We start from the raw sequence: 8,248 nt of genomic DNA on the forward strand, positions 1-8,248 counted from the left end.
TTCAATGGCATCTGCAGTGAACTGGTCACCTCTCTACATAACCAGTAGATCAACTAATTTGGGGTAGTGGTTTATTGTTTTATAGAAATCTTACCTTGAAAAACAACAACTCAGAAAAAATTTGAGCTACAACTTTGAGATTCTTTACAATCTCTAATCTCCAGAGGGTACAGTTTGAATTGTTTAGCTAATTTATTGATGCTATATATTTTCTCAGGATTGTGGTTCTCCATTGGAGCTGTGCATTAAAAGAGCCTTGTGTGGACTTAACTAAGATTGAGGCTGGGTGAGAACAACTGAATCATTCTACTGGAGCCCAGGCACATTTGTCCTAAAAACTGCTTAGATGACTCATACAAAGAACTGAGCTTCACTGTTTTCAGTAGATATATGCATTCCAAAATAGTCTATAGGTTAATAACATAGCTGAATGGATAATAGGTGAAAGAACCTCTCTTTTAAGTGTAATTGTTTTGCATATTATAGGTTTTCAATAAGCACAAATTGAATCAATATTAAAATTTTAGTCCTACTATTTAAACCACTTAACTGGTGGAAAGAAAAATGGCAGACACTGTTTCTTTTGGTTTCTCATTTCAGAGGAAGTACAGCTGTTGTTGCTAAGGTAACAATCATCTTTTCATTTTCTCCATTGTGTATATAGGTAAGGAAACCTTTCCAATACTTATTTTCTTGGAAAATAACTTATTTAATCAAAAATTAATTTCAAAACAAATTGGTGATAAGTTGATAGAAATGGAATACTATAGAAAGTTGGAAAACGAAGCCACAGATAAGAACAGAATAAGCATAGAAAATATGCTTTTAAAGACAAAATAACAAATAAGTCTCTGGAGGTGAGAGAGGGGGACAAATGTTAGTGATAGGCAGAAGAAAAAGATAAAGAAGAAAGAAAATCTGAATGTTAAAGAACTGTTTTCCAAACTTTTCTCCAAGACTAGGGATGTGGATGAAAATGAGGAAAGGGCAATGTTATAAGAAAAGAGTCCTTCAACCATTGTTTCAGCTTTACTTTAGTATCTCAAAGCTTTCTTCTGTTCAATTTAAGGAAAAAGTTCAAGGTTTTTGGGGAAACAAAATCTAAATCTAAAACATAATTGTTTGGAAGCAGAGAACATTTTACAAACATGTATTACTATTGATAGATTTAAATGGGCTAAGTGTGTGTGTGTGTGTGTGTGTGTGTGTGTGTGTAAAAGAGAGAGAAAGATACAGACAGACAGATGGAGACACAGAAAAACTGAGACAAGAGACAGACAGGTAGAGAGACAGAGAAAAGTAAAAGAAGGGGTCAGGGGAAAAGGAAGAAAATCAGGAACCTGCCATTGCACGAAACCTTACATCAATGGAAATCACCATGGGCCTCTGCCTTCCAAAACTGGATGCCTGAACCTGGATTCTGTGTCTGGGGGAGAGAGCTAGTGATGGTATTTAAGACATCAAGAAGTATTCTTTTCAGCTACTTATAAGCTGAGTAAAAGCCTGCATAAGTGTTCTGTGTTGCTATGAGAGCTAAAATTTCAGCTTAAATGTGATCCATTTTACAAAGTCTCAGAATGCTTGTTGACATTAGCCTAGCCTGATACGCCAGAGAATGAATTACTAGTGTACACTAAAATAAGCCACCATAAAATCTTAGGAGCTATCTCAGCACATTTAACAACTCTTTTCCAAGCATTGGACAGCTTCCCATGACTTCCTGTACAAGTGAAATCTGGATCACATCATAAGGGAAACCCACCTACTCAGTTTAATTTTACCCAGTTCTAGTTTTTTACCAGAAAGGAGGAAAAAATAGAATTGCGTGGGAACTGATAGCTCAAATTGAAAAAAGGAGGGAGGGTGGCTGAAAAGATAGCATTTCAGTTTGTTGCCATTCCAATTGCTTGCAAATGTAAGGAAAAAACAAATCCAAAAGATACCAAAGCAAATTTCACTTAGAAGCTAAGTTAGATGGTCTTGGAGGGAGGTGGGCTGCTTTGGCTGTGGTGAGAGAACGCTGGTTTCCAATCCATGTTCTTTAACCTTAATAAAAATACTACCTGTACCCGTTGGAGTGCACCTCTAAAGAATGCACTGAACCACTTTATTCTCACATTAAAATCCTAAGCCCAGGCTTGTCCAAGACCTTCCTCAGGATGCCCGAGCCAACTCATGGTTCACACAAAATTGCAACCCAATTATCGCTCATTTTACACTTCGTGTTTGCGACACAAACCCTTCAGAGAGCCTTCACCTCACAGTAAGAAATCAAAGGAGGATGGGATTTGCTCTTGTTTCTGGAAAACCTTCAGAAAATCTGTTCAGTTCAAATATTTCCTGTAATAGAACTCATAGCTCCCATTAATTAATTTATGTGAAAATAAATAAAAATTCATTTTTCAAAGATGGAGTCATGGACTATTTTTTCATCATTCTTTTTGTGTTTTAACTGATTTTTTAAAATAAAAAATTATACATCAAAGTCAGTAAAGCTTGTTCTGATATTTAAAATTTATTTGTTTTAAAGTGCATTTAAAGCACATAAATGGAAAGAGAGTGGTGGAAAAATTACATCTTGCCCCCATTTGTACATTAGAAAGAAAATCAGATATAGCTACAATTTAACCTTAATAAATCAAAACTCTTTTGGGAAGATTTGATGGTCTGACTCTAACACAGAATTCATTCAGAACTGTCTCCACAGCTGTTGGCAGCTTTTGTAGGAATCTGTATAAAAGAAAACATTCAAAGACTAATTCCATGTCTATAGAGCATAAACATAATTCCTGTTCTGACAAGCAGATTTTATAGTGGTTTATTTTGGTCTATGTTCCTATTTCATTTTTTGGCATTAAACCCTTAACCAGTATCAAACACATACATCTCTCTTTATAGAGTCTGCATTTTCTTTAAAACCAGGGAACTAACAGTCTTAATTTTTTTTGCTTTGAATAATAATAACCAATTAATTTATAGTAATCAATTTTCTTAGAGAATTACACTGGAAAGGAGCTACAAAAGGCTTGTTGACTGTTCTACTTTCTCCAAAGAGAGAGAGCTGATTTCTAAATGAGTTTTAGACTCTATTGTTTGTTGCTTTTGACTGGCACTGAAAAGTGAGTGATGATTTTGATGCTGAGCTCTTCCTGAAGTGTCTGGCACATATTAGGGACTTTAGAGATACTTCTTAAAAGTGGAATGGAGGGCTAGGGAAATACTTCAGCTGTCTAAGAGCCTGCCTGGCAAGCACAAGGATCTGGGTTTGATCCCCAGTACTGCATACCATACCAGTTTGAGAACTGCAGGCATGCCATGCCAGCTCACGCCTGTAATCCCAACACTGGTGAGGCTGAGACGGGAAGATCACTAAGTCTGAGTTGCATAGCCAGATCCTGTAGCAAATAAATAAATAAATAAATAAATAAATAAATAAATAGTTTAAAGGTTTCTTTTTTTTTTAGAAGGGTATGGTCATTAATATGAATCAGAGACAAATGGACTAATTTTAGTCCAGGATATGACAGTCAAGTTAGGATCCCATATTATACATGCTACATGGGCTTCAGATGGCAATAGATAATCTCTCAAGGATTACAGACAAAGGGAACAGAGTTTCCTTATACAGTCTGTTGTGTCTACAAAACATGAAAATAATTTGCAGTCAGGTCAAATGCCTTTGGAGAATGTGATTCATTACACTGCCCATGACCTATACTGAATTTGAGTTTGGAGATCTTCATCTCGGATTGAGACTAGGTGGATTTATGGGTCTGTCCACACTAAAAAGCAGTTTGACGTCATTGGAATAGGAATTGTTTTCAGTAGAGGGAATATTAGGGTAGTAGTTGTATACAAGAAATTAATTATTTAACTAAGATTAGCAACAGTATTTTTTCTCTACTTTCAGAAATTCTCAAATTGTTTCCTTTGCTGGTTAAGAAATTGAATGACTTGAGTTAGTATGGAAGTAACTGTGGTTGAAGCTATTGGAAAGACTTTTCTGTTTGCTTTCTTGATATCATGGTTTCCTGAGGACTGTAGAATTATACCTATAAATATATGCATGCTCATACAGATGTATATACAAACCTATATTCTCCAAGTACAAAGGTAGAGATAAGGATTGATAGCTGTAAGTATTTAAATAATCTATTTTAAATAAATGGACAAGTAAGGGCAGAGAATTTCATAATTTTACCCATATGGATAATTATATTTTTTTAAATAAACATATATACTAACCTTAAAACTCAGGTTGCATGTGCAGCGCAGTGAGAGAGAGCTTGCCTGGAATGTGCAAGGATCAAGGTTCAATCCCAAACACTTCAAAAGGTACAAAAAAAATACAAATTTGGTACAAGATTTTCTGAGGAATATAAGGAGCTCCAAGCTAGACAAAAGAGTATAAAAACATTTGTAAGCAAAATATAACCTTAAGCATTGATATTTAGAGCACATATATGGCACTGTGATGATTTTACTCTGAATCCACTTTTGTATTTGAGCAGTAAAGCAGAATGCAACAGAAAGAAGACTATGTGACATGTGACAGGTTTCAACAAACCTGTCAGTCCCACATAGGTAACCACACACCTTGGACACTGTCTAAAAGAAAGATTGAGACAAAAAACCTCTTCAAGTGAAATTTAAGAAGATTTTCAATTTTTTTTCTTGCATCTAGTTTTAGTTGGTAACTTTGTTTGCTATGTATAATTTTATTGCCATCCAGAGAAAGCTCTGATCTTTTAATATGAAGCTCTATTTACAATTTCATCGTTCGTTTTTTTTTAGCACATGCGTATGCATAACATGTCTGGACTCCTTCACTCCTTGTCCCCTCCCCTCTCCCTCCCCTTTTGATCCCCTTCCCATTGGAGAAAGATCTGTTTTGAACTTTACGAAAAGAAAAAGAAGGTTTGAAAAGCATGAGCAGCGTGGTGGCATGTTATACACTTGAGGAAGAGGATCCAGAATAGCCCCCATAGTGGTGATGGGCTAGGAACTTTGGGGTAGGACTTGATAGTTGGATCAAGTTGTATCTAACTCTGAGTCATCTTTCCTCTACATTATCCATAAACCAAGAGTAGAAGTCTGTAAACATGGGAGTCTTTCATTTATGGCACCTTAGAAAATAAGGAGAGTGCCCTTTATTTGGTTTGAATTGTGGCATGATTTGCTGAGGAGGGGGAAGTCCTTATACAAGAGGGATAAAAGGATACAACTGGTAATTACTCACCCGGCTGTTCACTGAAGTATCTTGGGTCTAGGCCAACAAGCTATAAGCTCCATGAGTACAAGGATGCTTTTTACTCAATGCACTGGTATACCCTAATAAATACGATCCTGTCCGGCATCTGGTCCTTAATAAGTGCTCAATAAAATTTGTTGTGTAAGCAAATGAGTAACAATTGAGAGACTGAAAATCATAAGTATCTCCTCATGAATAATCAAAAATATTGAGCCACCTGTAATTCTCACTGGCAGCCTAAAATTTGAAAGTTCTCATGACTCTTCAGTATTGATAATTCACTGACACAAGTCAGAATTCAAGAAAAGGACATGATTGATCTCATTATAAAGGAGCTCGGTCAAAGGTTAGCCAAAGGAGGAGCATAGGCTGAGCAAGGCGGACTATAACACAAACACACTACCAAACAAGACGAGAGTGGACTGTGAAGAGCGCAACTGGAGGAAGTAATCAGGGGAGGTTGTCCTTACCACTGAAAGCGCTTTAGAGACCAACCAGAGAAGGTCTTTCTGAAGAAAGAGCAGAAGTGAGACTCCAAGACAAGGAGGGAAACAGTTCAGGGGAGAAGCCAAATCAGGCTGTGCACCCTGGAGGAGGAGGGCGGTTAGGTGAGACAGACGCCAGATCTCGCCAGCAAGAAAGGACGAGTGGAGGAGCAGCATCGGGACAGGTATGCGGTACGGTCCTGGTCGCAGTGCCATTCAGTTAGAGTTTGGGGGCGAGAACAACAGAAACCCATTAGCATATTCTTAGAGTGTTCTAGTCTCATGATTGCATTCTACTTTTAGATTATTCTGCCCACTTTCTGCAGGGTAATGGAAGAGGAAGGTAGGCATGGAAAAAGGCAAATAAGAATCAGCTTTATATTGTAAAATTATTGTAAAGCCTGCAAACCAAAATATATACTTTCTCCCTATACGAAATTGAAGACAAGAGTGACCTGTCTAATTTTATAGAGGAAAAATAAAATATCAGCATCAAGAAGAAAAAACAAAATCAAATCTAAAAACTTCCTTCATTGGGATCATACTTAGAGAAATTGCCCTGTGTTGCTAGTACTCCCGTGCTCCACTGACAAGCGCCGGAGGCAGCGAGATGATTTGCCTCCGACAGCAAAGAAGCTAATGATTTTCACTTCTGTCCCAACATTTTCCCATTTAGGTATGCAGGAAAAACAAGCGCATGTCAGGAATTTGCTATTCAATTGTACATCATCTTATGTCATTTGAAAACTAATTGTCATATAAGGAAAAGTATCACTTTGCTATTCCATATTCAGCTAATAAAACATAAGGTACCACAACAAGTTTTATGAATCCAAGTTTTCTCAAAAAAGAATGTCAGTTTGTATAAAGGAAAAAAATGAAACTTCAGGAGTCGATACGCAGAAATTTGCTTTAGAAAGCAACTCTCAACTATCTTGAGAATGTTTGTAGCTCCAAATATATACATTTAATGAATAGCTTGCATTGCCTTTTGAATCGTTTCAGACTAAGTCAATCCTAGTGATTTCAGGCCAATTCAAGTCCTTTCTGAATTAACAAGAAGTTACAATTTCAGAATAATGTCATTTCAGTCATTTGTAATCATATGATAACTATAATCAAACTTTTTTACTAGGATACGCTGTAGAAAAAATATTAATGTTTGAACAAGACTTTTACTGGATTTGAAACATTACTTTTCATTTTCTGTTTCAGCAGACTTGATAATTAGGTATCTGCATATTTAAAAGATTATTGGCCAGTGAAGAAGAATACAATTTAATGTGTCTTACAAGATGTTTTCCTCATTTTGAAAAGATCTCTTAAATGTATCCTAGACATTGTCCTAGCTCTGAAAATTTCTCTTAAAAAATGGTGTTACGGTTTTTTTTCCCTTAAACCTTTAAGCATCTGGCTTGCTCTCCTTTTTTCACATCTTTCCTTCTTTGTCTTGCTCTTCCCCTTGGCCCACCTATTCTTTTTATCCTGTGCTCAGTTTGCAGAGGTTCAAAAGAAGAAAATTGTTTAATTAAAAGGGAAAAACAATTTTTAAAAGCTGCCATTGCAGGAAAAGGCTTTCAGAAATGAAGCATCAGGGGTTTTGGCTATTGCCCTGGTACTGTTTTTCTGACTGTTTCAGTATCTTAGTGATTGTAAAGAAATGGCCCTTAAAGTTGCCATGTCAGGCTGGTAATAAAATGACGTCTTGGGGAAGCCAAACCCTCTCCTTCCATGTGCTTTTTTTCCTCCTGTAATTAGACTTGCCATCACTGGGGACTCTCTTTATTATTAACAGCATCCCTCTCCCTCTGCCTAGGGACAGCAATAGCTAAATAAAGGCATCCCCTTACATAGCACGCTGAAGACTGGGACACAAGCTGCATCCACAACAGCTGCATTTTTCCTTTGTTAACCTCAGTATCTTCAGGGACTCTCAGTTTTATTTGCAAGAGCCCTGCTTGGCATCCTTCTCCCTTGTGCTTCTTCACAATGTTCCATTATTCCTTATGAAAAACATAAAAAGGTATCTGCGGCTCCGGCCTTCCAAGCTCCCAGCCCCCGTACACTTCTTTGGAATTGGTCACCAGCCAAGACCATCCCTAGGAAGAAACATGTGGCTGCCACTTGTGACTGGTGCTCATCTCACTGAATCTGGTAGTTTCCATTGAAAGCACTGATGTCACTCTTCCAAGTGAATGAACCCCTTGGGGATTGCATAGAAAGACTAGGATTGCTTTTTATCAAGCTGGGACCCCACGTTGTCTCTGCAAACCGTCAGCACACTCACCTTCTGCCGTGCCTGCCAGCACCAGGGCAGATGTAACTAATTAGCACACTCATGCATTTGTTTTCTTTGAAGGTCTGTCTGCTCTCTCTGCCTTCTGCTGAGCTCTGCTTAGATGCTACCCAGTAAGGAAGTCATCCATGCTGTCCTTTCTCTGAGACAGATTTAAAGGGCTATGATTTAAGGAACCCTATATCACAGCCCTAAGCCAATGGTGGGTTGTCAACT

This window comes from Octodon degus, unplaced genomic scaffold, assembly GCF_000260255.1.
Source record: "Octodon degus isolate 3935 unplaced genomic scaffold, OctDeg1.0 scaffold00032, whole genome shotgun sequence".
Classification (NCBI taxonomy): domain Eukaryota; kingdom Metazoa; phylum Chordata; class Mammalia; order Rodentia; family Octodontidae; genus Octodon; species Octodon degus.